Genomic DNA, 12,656 nt, shown 5'->3' with positions numbered 1-12,656 from the left:
ATACGTCACGGGATCTTTCTCATCCGGACTGCACGCTCGACGCTGATTGGATGACTGGCAGTTAGAACCGCCCACTCTTGATCATCCTCTCTATAGCTGTGGCTGTCAATCACAGCTCGCTCGAGTCCATTTAAAGGAACAGGCGCGTCTCTATCAAGTTAAAGGGATAGTTCATCCAAAATTCTGTCTTAGTTTATTCACCATTTACTTGTTTCAAACCTTCATGAGTTTTGTTTCTTTAAAATATCAAATTTTGTGTTCAACAGAAGAAAGAAACTCATAAAGGTTTGGAACCACGTGAGGGTGAGTAAATAGTGAGTAAATTTTCATTTTTGGGTGAACTATACCTTTAATTACACAAACAATCAATAAAGTGTTAATTATAAAATAAATTGTCATTAATTAAAAATAAAGTGTCAACAATTTAACTCAAGTGTCGTTTGTGTTAACTTATTTAAATATTGATTTTGTTTTTTCTTGTTCTTTATGCATGCAATAAGTGTTAGTGGCCAACAGATGTCATATTTGGGCAAATAAGTTTATGTTTGGAACTAAATATGGTCTGGAAATTCAGTAAATTAAAAAAAAAAATATATATATATATATATATATATATATATATATATATATATATATATATATATATATATATATATATATATAGTTTTTTTTCTTTTAATAAATGGTAATTTAAATAAGAGGTTACCTTTAGAAAATATCTGCCAACCATCTGTTATTGTCTTCATTTTCTATGGGGTTTATTACAACCTTCTTAATTAAAACGGACTAGATACATTATATGAACATTACATAAAATAAGCACCCATAAAAATGCTCTAAATTATATTTTATTTAATATTTTGAATAATTAGCCATGAAACCTAATTTAATAGAATAAATAATAATCATAATAATAGTATAAAAAAGTAAGAATCACATTCAATGCAGAGAAATTAAGAATTGTCAAGAATTGTTTATATACACGTTTTTAATCATCACTACTGTTACACCATGAGTTTTTGGTCATATGAGCATTATACATGGATCACACTTGCATTGCATGTGACTGAGTGTATTAGGTCTTTCATATTCACCTCACATGCATTTATTTAGCATCATTTATAAGCATCACTTATATAGTTTATATATAATATAAAGTATAGGGTTTCCCAGTACTGGGTTGCAGCTGGAAGGGCATCCGCTGAGTAAAACATATGCTGAATAAATTGGCGGTTCATTTCGGCTGTGGTGACCCCAGATGAATAAAAGGACTAAGCTGGAGGAAAATGAATGAATAAAGAATAGGAATTAATAAAGGGATAGATTTTTTCAATAAATAAATGGTCAGTTAAATGCGATGATAACTTTCAGAAAATATCTGTCAACCATCTGTCAGTGTTTTTATTTTCTATGGGTTTTATTGCTTTTTAATTAAAACTGACGAGACACATTATATACGCTTGTTAACCTTACATAAAATATGCACCCATAAAAATCCTCTAAATAATGTTTTATTTAATATTTAGAAAGAAATAAGTCATCAAATCGAATATAAAATAGAATAAATAATAATAATAGTATAAAAAGTAATAGATTTTTTAAAAATCATATTAAATGCAGAGAAATTGAGAATTGTCAAGTATTCATATACACATTTTTAATCGTTGTCATGAGATTTATGACATGAGATCAAAAACAGGAATAAATAAAGGGATAGATTTTTTTTCAATAAATGGTCAGTTAAATTAGATAACTTTTAAAAAATATCTGTCAACCATTTGTGATTTTCTTTATTTTTTATGGGGTTTATTGCATTGCAATATTTTATATTAAATCTCACTATCAATTATATACACATGTTAATCTTACATAAAATATGCACCAATTAAAATGCTATAAATAACACTTTTTATTAGAAATGTTAAAATGATAAGTCATCAGACCTAACAAATAACATAATAATAATAATAATAATGATAATAATAATAATAATAATAAAACAATAGATTAAAAGGATCACATAATAAATGCATTAAATACAGTACAGTAAACACACAAACTTGTATACACATTTTTAAACATTGTTACTGTTATGTCATGAGTTTTTGGTCTTATGTGCCATTATACAATGATAACAGTAAATGCAATGTATTAGTTTTTCCTATGAGTCATCTTTCAAGCACCATTTATATATAATCAGAATTGGGTAATGTAAACTTGAGTCATAAAAAAAAACTAGTTCTTCCTTCATTACCTTTTAAGCAAAGTAATGTGAATGCTATGTTATGTCCATAAGTAATAAAAAGTTATGTTGTCCTTTTTTAAATGATTAACATAAGGTAAACATTGTAAAATCCTTCTTTTAAAACTATCAAACGAACTTTATCCAACACTATATATTTCATTTGATATAATTATTACATTTTATATACCATGTGATTCCTCGTCTTTGTTTACTCGCCACCTTTTACATCTTTTATATACAAGTAGAGTAATGTAAAATTCTTTTCTTTTGAAATGCTGTAAAATTGGGTTAGGCTCGTTGATCTGACGTGTGCTTTCATGCATTCAGCGTAAATAAAAGCCTGTTGAGCGTTTTTTCTGAAAAGGGAAGGAGTTCCCCATCGAAATATGTATGACACGCAGGCGCGCGTCTCAGATCTGGCTCATCCGCGAAAACTGAGAGGGAGATCGGCTGAGGTAGGACTCTTTTCACGCACATGTTTACAGTGTTACACACGCATATACGGTTAAACTGTGATCAACACTTGTGTTTTTCTGCCACTGGTCAACTATATAACGCGTTCGGGTGATTATCTGAGCGGATTACACGCGTGCGAGTCGGCGTTTGGTCATCGGCTAGCTCTTGCGCTAGCTCTCAGGTAAAATAACTTTAAACCGGGAAATGTTAAATGAACATGGGTCGAGGAAACACTGCTGTGTAGTGATGAATCAGTCTGCGTCCGTCTGGCGTGCTGGTTTGTGTGAGTCGTAGTCGCTGGACTCCTGTCAAACCGAATGAACAGACATACTCATAAAAGCAGCCCACTGCCACGTGACATCCACGGGGAAAATAATCAGCGGAGAGTTACTCAAACACAAGTGGAAACACTCAAACAAGTGGAAAGGGAAGTAGAGAAGTAAATATAGTAGTTAAGGGCAGACACCTTTTATATATATAGTGCGAAAAGCGTCTATATCTGTCTCCCTGTCTGCCTCTATGTCGTATTTATTCTCTATAACTAGCCGATACATCCAGTTGTACTTCGGTTAAATTATTTTGGTACATGTACCAACAACACTATGCCATACTAATTTGAGGTGAAGTTGTTTTTACATTCGCACATTCATTCAATGACAACATGTGACATGCTCACTATATTGTTTACTATGGTTCTTATGAATATTTGGTCTGAAATCTCATGTAAATGTCACTTGAAAATAACATTAGCACTATTTATTTGACAGTAAACCACAGGTGTCAAACTCATTTCCAAAAGGGCCGCAGCTCTGCACAGTTTAGTTCCAACCCTAATTAAACACACCTGATCAAACTAATTGAGTCCTTCAGGCTTGTTTGAAACCTACAGGTAAGTGTGTTGGAGCAGGGTTGGAACTAAACTGTGCAGGGCTTCGGCCCTCCAGGAATTGAGTTTGACACCCCTGATGTAAACCATGTTGATAGTCATTGCTGCTAATATGAATTAATTCATTCATTTTCCTACGCCTTAGTCCCTTTATTCATCAGAGGTCGCCACAGTGGAATGAAACGCCAACTTATCCAGCATATGTTTTGCACATCGAATGCCCTTTCAGCTGCAACCAAGTACCGGGAAACACTCATACACTCTCATACACTACGACCAATTTAATTCATTCAGCTTACCTATGGCACATGTCTTTGGACTGTGGGGGAAACCGAAGCATCTGGAGGAAACCCACACAAACACAGAGAGAACATGCAAACTCCACACAGAAATGCCAACTGGCCCATCCGGGACTTGAACGAGCGACCATCTTGCTGTGACAGTGCTAACCACTGAGCCACCGTCCTCGAATGTGTGAAAATATATATATATATATATATATATATATATATATATATATATATACACATACATACATACATACATACATACACACACACACACACACACACACACACACACACACACACACACACACACACACACACACACACACACACACACACACACACACATACATACATACATACATACATACATACATACATACATACACACATACATACATACACACATATGTATATATACACACATATATATATATATATATATATATATATATATACATACATACATATACCTCAATGCCATATACTATTGTAAAACACTTGAACTGATCTGTTGTGTGCATTCTATAGGCTATGGTAATACATCAACTATAGTAATATAAGCAACCAGATACTGTCCTTCGATTTCTACAACTTCATTGTGTAATATACTACAATACAGAAGTCTACTGCAGTAAAAACTAAAGTGTGCTACTGTATTTATTAGTTTATCAGTTAACTGTACTGATGAACTCCTAAGTTTTTACTACAGTAAAGTGATGTGTATTGTAGTTTTAATATAAAATGTTGCAGTATGGTATGCAGTTTAGTTAATACTCCTATTAAATACAGTACAGTATAACGCACTTGACCTTAATATGGTTAAAAACACTTTTTTTTCATGTCAGCTGTAGTATGTAATTGGAAAAAACAAAGAAACAATTGCAGATATTATTGTAAATTGACTTCATTTACAAGTCTTAAAAGTTAAGCTTTGATGGCACCCCTATTTATTGTCTTCAAAAAGAAGCTATGCACAGGTCTTAAACATTTATGAGAAGTGATGAGGCCAAGAAGTCATATGATTTGCATAATGATTGAGATTTTTGTTTAAGCCCTCATCATTGTTTTTGGTTGGATGACTATACTGTTGTTTTATTTCATTTCAGCTTTATTTATGCATTTGATTCTCAGTCCTTGAATATCTTAGTCTGTGAGAGCTTAAACGGAACCAGAAGTTGCTTCTGACTTTTTATTTCAGTATGGTTGATGTATTTCAAATTGAAATGGAACGGCAAGTATGGGGTGGGGTTTATTTTCGTGCCCCTCCTCTCATTTTTCACTACCAGTTGGAGGGGCGTGGCTAAGTGGTACATGTGTTGGCATTTATTATTCTTTTGTGGGTGAAATGCTAACACACACACACACGCGCGCGCACACACACGCATACACATTTAGTTGTGGAATATGAAAAAGGTGGTTTTACGCATCAATTATTAAGTGTAAAACATAAAAAAAAATCATAATTTTTAATAATATTCTTTTAAAAGTATTGGCCATGATTTACTGAAGATACCCATTAAAATGCCAATCCCTACAGCAATAGTTTATGTAATAGTTTTATATAAAAATGACCAAATTACTATTTATAATTGTCCTTTTAAATCTTTAAGCTTTGCCACAAACTAAGTTTTGAGACATTGAAAAAATACTTTTAAAATTTGTATGAGCGATGACCACTTATGTTATAGATTTTTAATAAGAATAGGAAAGCAAGATTTTATTGTTTAAATGAATGAATGAATGAATGAATTAATGAATCTGTAAATAATATATATATATATATATATATATATACATACACACATTATAAATATGTATAATAAGTAAATAAATAAAAATAGATGTATTATATTTATACAGTTGAAGTCAGAATTATTAGCCCCCCTAAATTATTAGACCGCTTGTTTATTTTTACCCCTAATTTCTGTTTAACAGATTTTTTCAACACATTTCTAAACATAATAATTTTAATAACTCATTTTCGAATATCTGATTGATTTTATCTTTACCATGATGACTGTAAATAATATTTTACTAGATATTTTTCAATAATATTTTTACAGCTTAAAGTGACATTTAAAGGCTTAACTAGGGTAAAGTTAAGTTAACTAAGCAGGTTAGGTGAAATAGGCAAGTTATTGTATAACAGTAGTTTGTTCTGTAGATTATCGAGAAAAAAATATAGCTTAAAGGGGCTAATAATTTTGTTCCTAAAATGGTTCATAAAAAAAATTCAGAACTGCTTTTATTCTATCCGAAATAAAACAAATAAGACTTTCTCCTGAAGAATAAATATTATCAGACATCCGGTGAAAATTTCCTTGCTCTGTTAAACATAATTTGGAAAATATTTAAAAAAGACAAAAAAAAAAAAATCGAAGGTGGCTAATAATTCTGACTTCAACTGTATATGTTACTTTAATATATATGGATAGTTGTTTTACCCATATATTTACATTTTTAATTTCACAAAAAATATTTATTTATTATTTTATTTATATTTGAGACATTTTCCTCCATTTTCTGCTTTTAATAGAAATTAAAAATCATATATAGGTGTAATTTTATTTACCATGCTAAGAGCTGAGCATTCACAAATAGAAACAAATGTTTCCAGTCTCCATTTATGTTTGCATTTTGTTTGTGAGTTATAACTTGAAATTGAGATATAAACTCATAAATACAACTTTTAGATCGACTGAGATGATCAAGTATTTTTCTGTGCAGTGCATCTGCATAAATTATAGTAAATTACAAGCAAAAATAAACAAATAAACAGTGCTTTATGGTTTTGTTTGTAAGTTTATAACTTGAAATTGAGATATATAAACTCATAAATATTTAGAACTTTAAAAAATTGTCAGATAAAGTCACAATTATTTTTGTCTCTAATTTTAATCATTAGAAGTCATAATCTGTCTATTTCTTTCCCCCACAGTTTTGTGTTAGAGGAATGGCACAACCATTTGTTTTTAAAACCTGAGTCTTTAAGCTGCTGTGGTTGGTTTGTGCTTGTTTCCAGGGGTCAGTTGGATTTAGGTTAGATCAGTGTTGTAAAGCCATCAAGGAGTCAAGATTTCTTAGAGGAACAAAGCACTGACTTTGTCAAACTTGTGCTTGCAAGCTTTAAACTGGCAACTTTGCCTTTTGTTTTTGCAGTGTGATTAAGGCATAATGCCAGATGCCAGTAAATCAGTGGAGATTACAGCATAAAGAAATGTTTTTGTACTTATTTCTCCAACCAAATGTGATTACCCGACATGTTTATCTTTACCCTTTAACTGCCCCACCATGAAGAAAAAAAATTACAATACATTTCTTAACTCCTAATGTCGCTAATTAACACACTCAATGGATTTTTTTTCAACACATCCCATAATTTCTAAAATACCAACCTCTACCAAATATTTGATTTGTCGGATTATGGTAAAAGTACCAAAATAAATACAAATACTATGAAAAAATCAAGTGTTAGACCAATTTATTTAAAAACATAATCAAAATAAAACATTTTTGAATACTAAATCGTCTTCATTTTTTGAAGTGTGCCGTAAATTATAGGTTTCCTTTAAAAAACTAATTAAATTTTGTTTAGTTTTGGTGGTATATAATTATTGTATTCAGGTTAATTTTGTGATGCTAAATATTTTCATTTATTCATAGTTAATTAAGAAAAAAAAATGTATGCAAACAAGTCAACATTTTTAGAAAAAGACCATTTATTTGTCTAATTTACCATCTGCTGCTTGCTTTTACAAGAGTGTCAAGCGCATGCTTTTGCAATAGGGTTGCACTATATTGGGAAAATCTGATATTGCGATATTTTGTTTTGCCCCAATATATATTATACAAAATTTAGATTGACAGGAATTGTCAATCGGCGCAGTGGCGCAGTAGGTAGTGCTGTCGCCTCACAGCAAGAAGGTCGCTGGTTCGAGCCTTGGCTGGGTCGGTTGGCGTTCTGTGTGGAGTTTGCATGTTCTCCCTGCGTTCGTGTGGGTTTTTTCCGGGTGTTGCGGTTTCCCCGACAGTCCAAAGACCTGCGGTACAGGTGAATTGGGTAAGCTAAATTGTCCATGGTGTATAAGTGTGAATGAGTGTGTGTGGATGTTTCCCAGAGATGGGTTGCGGCTGGAAGTGCATTCGCTGCATATAACGTGTTGGATAAGTTGGTAGTTCATTTTGCTGTGGTGACCCCGGATTAATAAAGGGACTAAGCCGAAAAGAAAATGAATGAATGACTGGAACGATGAAGTCTACGCAGTGCATCTGCATAAATTACAATAAATTACAAGCAAAAATGAATAAATAATCAGTGCTCTGTGGTGTCCTGGGAGTCTTAACAGTATTCAAGTGTGAAAATATAACAATCAATTGTAAAATAACATTGCAGATACACACATTGTAATTTTGATCCTCAAATGATATATTGTTCAGCTTTATTTAGGGCTGTCGCATTCAATATATCAACTTATCATGCAATACTCAGAGATAACCTCCAATGCTTAGTTTTTTTGCTTTGCTATATTTAATGGTTTTAATATATTACATTGAAGTGCTTTGGCAATACTGTATTGAGTGTCATGCCAATAAAACAACTTGAACTTATAATGTATAATTATATAATATACACAAATTCACAAATAATATTAAAGCCCTTTTACAATGACATTGATGTTCTTCCTTACCGGTGTCAGTTTATAAGTGGACCTTTACCTAATAAGACATTTAATAGAACATAAATAATAGGACATTTACCTTTGTAACATCAAATTAAAGAATTTGAATAGCCTTGAAAATGATTTATGTTTTAAAGTATTTATGGCTATTATGCAAACAGTGGTATAAAATGAAATCAAAATGACAATAATATTGACTATCTCAATGATTTCTGTGACCATATGTCGCAAGAACTCCTTATTGTGACAGGCCCCATTTTGCAATGCCCTAAAGTTAATAAAACGTCTTAATTTTAAATTTGTATCTTATTTTATGTATTATTTAATCTTGTTGAGGTCTTTTATATCATTATAAACATTTTTTATTATAGAATTGTAATAAAGTGTTTATTTGCCATGAAATAGCCAGGGAAGCTGATATGACAAACTCAATCTCTCTCTCTCTCTCTCTCTCTCTCTCTCTCTCTCTCTCTCTCTCTCTCTCTCTCTCTCTTACAAACCCAAGACTTCTTTAATAAAAGAAAAAAAATAGTAATGATATAATAAAATGAGCTGCATTCCAATGCAGATCAGCTGGAAACTAGTTTCTTTAGCCTTTCTGGATTACATAAAAAACACCCGTCACAGCTACTATTTTCCTGCAGGGTCAAGGTTGTTTGTAAAAGTTCTGCATTGCGCTTTTATAATTGTCTGCCCAGCTGGCGACGCTAATCAGCTGAAAAATATTTTTAAGACCGCTGTTCTCACGTAGACTATGATATTACTGCCTTATTTGACGTCCACCTTGGGTAGCGTGATTTAACACTCGACCAGGGGCTCGTATGTGGTTTTTGCAGTACTGTGTTTCCCAGGATATGTGTTACTGTACTCAAGTTGTCGTGAGCTGATTGGATATTTCTTCATGATTGTTTGTTTTGGTGTGACTGGAGGTATGAATGACAGTGTTCCTCTGGTTAAGACATGATTTGTTGGGTTTGTTCACTGCTGTTATGTTACAAAAACGTGATAGTCGGCTCCAAGTTAAACACAAAGAGTGTGAGAACTCCTTGTGTGTCGGTAACCTGAGTCTGCCAAAGCCCTGCTGACCGGTGCGCACAGAAAAAAAAAAAAACACCTTTATGCTTTTAAACCATTGTCCAAGGGCTGTTTAGTCTTCAAGTGATAATTAAATTAGGTTGGTTGTTTGAATTTCACCTGTGCTCCTGTTGTTTCTCTCTTGCACAACGGCTGAATTGTTCGTAAACAGGTTTATTTAATGCTTATAATTTGCACTTATTTTTTTAAATAATACTAGATTGCCCACAGTTTTTCCTTTAAAAATTAAACTAAGAATTTCTATGGAGTCAATTTGTTGAGTACTTTAACAAAAAAGCAGTAATTGAATCCTAGTAGAAACACCTCAAATTACCCCTCATTATATATTTTTTTACTTTCTTGCATTTCTATTTATTTATTTTTTAACCTTCCTTTCCTATTTTTTTCTTTTACATAGACAGTAGTAACACGATGCTACAACTTGTTAAAGGTTCAAGACACCCTGGAGTACTTTTTTTGTTGTTAACATTTTAATAGATTAGTGTGTGTTGGGCATCAGTTAAGACGCCGTCAGTACCTGTCGTCTTTAATTGTGGAGAGAATTGGATAATTTTGAGCTTTTGTCAGCTAATTTCATCTTCCGGGTTTAAAATAATGTTTTGGGCGGGATTAAAATCGGTGACGTAGCGCGAAACTGCTAGTGGAGGGATGACATATCGGCTTCCTATTATTATTCATAGCGGAGTTTGGCTGCTTTCACACCTAGAATTTCATTTCGGAACCGGTCTCGTTTCCCCTGTTAGTGCGATTCGTTTGGCATATGACGATCCAGCAATCTATCTCGGATCCGCGCCAAATCAATCGGTCCGAGATTGCCTGAATGAGGTGGTCTCGGCTCGATTGAAACCAATTTGGGAGAGGATCGATTGTAGTGAGAAAGCGATACGCTCCGAGCCTGGCTATATCACAGTGTGTCATGGATATGTCATAGGCATACATACGACTATATGAAGAGCGAATTATGAGTAGGGCGGGAGGTCATTACTACCGGTAAATGTGCGTTTCATATAAAAGCCTATAATGCATAAGCCAACTGCTCTGTATGAGAAAGTCTTCCCTCTGATTTATACTTGATGACGATGTCTGTGGGTTTCACCAGTTAAAATGAAAGCGCAGCTTTTCGCTTATGATGTCTTTATTGCTCATCATCATAAATTTAAAAAAGGAGGCATGACAGATGAGCGGGACTCTGCAAAACTAAATGCTAAACTCTGACCATGTGAGGAGTCTTTACTGCACGTGACTTGTTTTAGCTGTTTTGGTCTGTTAAGAAACTTTGCAGTGTAAAAGTGAACCGCACCAAGAACAAAGAGCAACATTTTAATAATTTTAATCCCTGTTTCAGAACAAATAAATCAATTCACAGGTGTGAAAGCACCCTTAGATCCTGCTTCTTAATCATTCATGAGAGCGCGTGCTTTCCGAAGGGAAGGCAGACCTGCCTAGCTGTAAGACCCAATGACTGAGTGAGACCACGTCCACGTATTTAGCCATTCATGAAGGGTCATAACATTATGTGTTTGTTTCCATGATCCACGGAGTTGGTTGCATGTTTTTCCTTGCGACACTGTCAGGGCAGATACAGCAAAGCTGTTGGTTTGCAGTAAGAGTTTTAGTTGAGAGAGCTGTACGAGATTTGGAGAATGGTGGACTTTCTTTGATCAGTAGAGTTCATTACCATTCAGACACAATGCCTACATCTCTGTTGCTGTGTTCACACAGGTGTAAAATCCTAATGGTTTGGAATAGACAGGGCAAGAGACCTGCTGCACTGCTTTCCACTGTGTCTGCATTCAGGTCTGGGGATTCAGGAGAAGAGAAGTCCTCCTCATTTTGTTTACTAGGTTATCTTTTATAATGATATAACAAATAGTGGTTATGTTTATATGAAATTATAAATAACGTCTGAAGCAGGGCATTAAATCACTGTTTATTTCTTAGAATAAAAAGAAAAAATACTAGATTTAATCAAATTAAAGATGGAAAATTGAATCCAAAATGGAAAATTAGGTGTTAATTTACTCAAATATAAAGCAATAAAGTAAAAAAGACTACTGGCACTTTGAGAGTCATAAACAATGTATGTTTAGAGCTGTGTTGTTCAAAAGTTTTTGATACTGATACTTTTTTCCCGATATCAATTTTATAAAATTAGATTTGACAAGATTACATAATGCGTCTTTTTTCTTTAACAGAGTCAAACTTCTTATAAGAACAAAGAAAATACATGTAATCAAACTGGCCAAATATGTTCAAATAGATTTCAGTTCAATTCCTCTTTATTTTTATAGTGCTCTTTCATTGTAGATTGTGTGTCAAAGCAGCTTAACATAGAAGTTCCAGTAAATTGATATTGATACTGTGTCATTCCAGTTTTCAAAGTTTAAACATTTCATGTCACAATTACTTCTTGCAGAAGTTATTCACCTTTTTGAATATTCTGCCTGCATGTCTCTCTTTTTTTTTTTTTTTTTGAGTGCTGGTAGCCATTGACTTAAAGAGATAATTCACCCCAAAACGACAGACCTGTCATCATTTACTCACCCTCTATTTATTCAAGACCTTTTTGAGGTTTTTATTTTTGAGGTTTTCACATTGCTATTTTGAAGAATGTTGAAAACTGATATGCATTGGTTTTCATGGTATACTTTTCTTTCTAATATAATTGAAGTCAATTACTGCTGGCTTCCAACATTTTTCTAAATATCGTCATTTGTGTTTAACAGAAGAAACAAACTCATAAAGGTTTGAAACCACATGTGGAATAAATTTTCTTTTTCTCAGTGTGCTATCCCTTTAAATTACATTATTACTTTGGTTTGGATCTTGTATTAAGCTAAAACCCTTTTTAATTTAATTTAATGAGTTAATTTAATGTGTACGTGTCGTGGACCCGAAGTTGCTTTTTTCATATTTTATTTCAGTGTGTTGAGGCACTTCCTACTGAAACAGAATATTGAGTAGGGGTTGGGCTTACCTTTTGTACATCATTGTCTAATAGCTAT

General features: G+C 33.1%; 1 protein-coding gene across 4 annotated transcripts in view; it reads left to right on the top strand.

Moving 5' to 3' along the window:
- Positions 1-2,603: 2,603 nt before the first annotated feature.
- Positions 2,604-12,656, top strand: part of slc4a2b (solute carrier family 4 member 2b) — a 92,997-nt gene continuing 82,944 nt past the window's right edge. For 3 of the 4 annotated variants that reach the window (XR_015524559.1, XR_015524558.1, XM_087308837.1), the window contains exon 1: positions 2,604-2,700. The gene's annotated coding sequence lies outside the window, so the exon portion shown is untranslated. The remainder of the gene's footprint in view (positions 2,701-12,656) is intronic. The other variant, NM_001114440.2, reaches the window with a different exon arrangement.

The sequence above is a fragment of the Danio rerio genome, chromosome 24, assembly GCF_052040795.2.
Source record: "Danio rerio strain M-AB ecotype USA chromosome 24, GRCz13ab, whole genome shotgun sequence".
NCBI lineage: Eukaryota > Metazoa > Chordata > Actinopteri > Cypriniformes > Danionidae > Danio > Danio rerio.
This window is presented reverse-complemented; position numbering and strand designations above follow the sequence as displayed.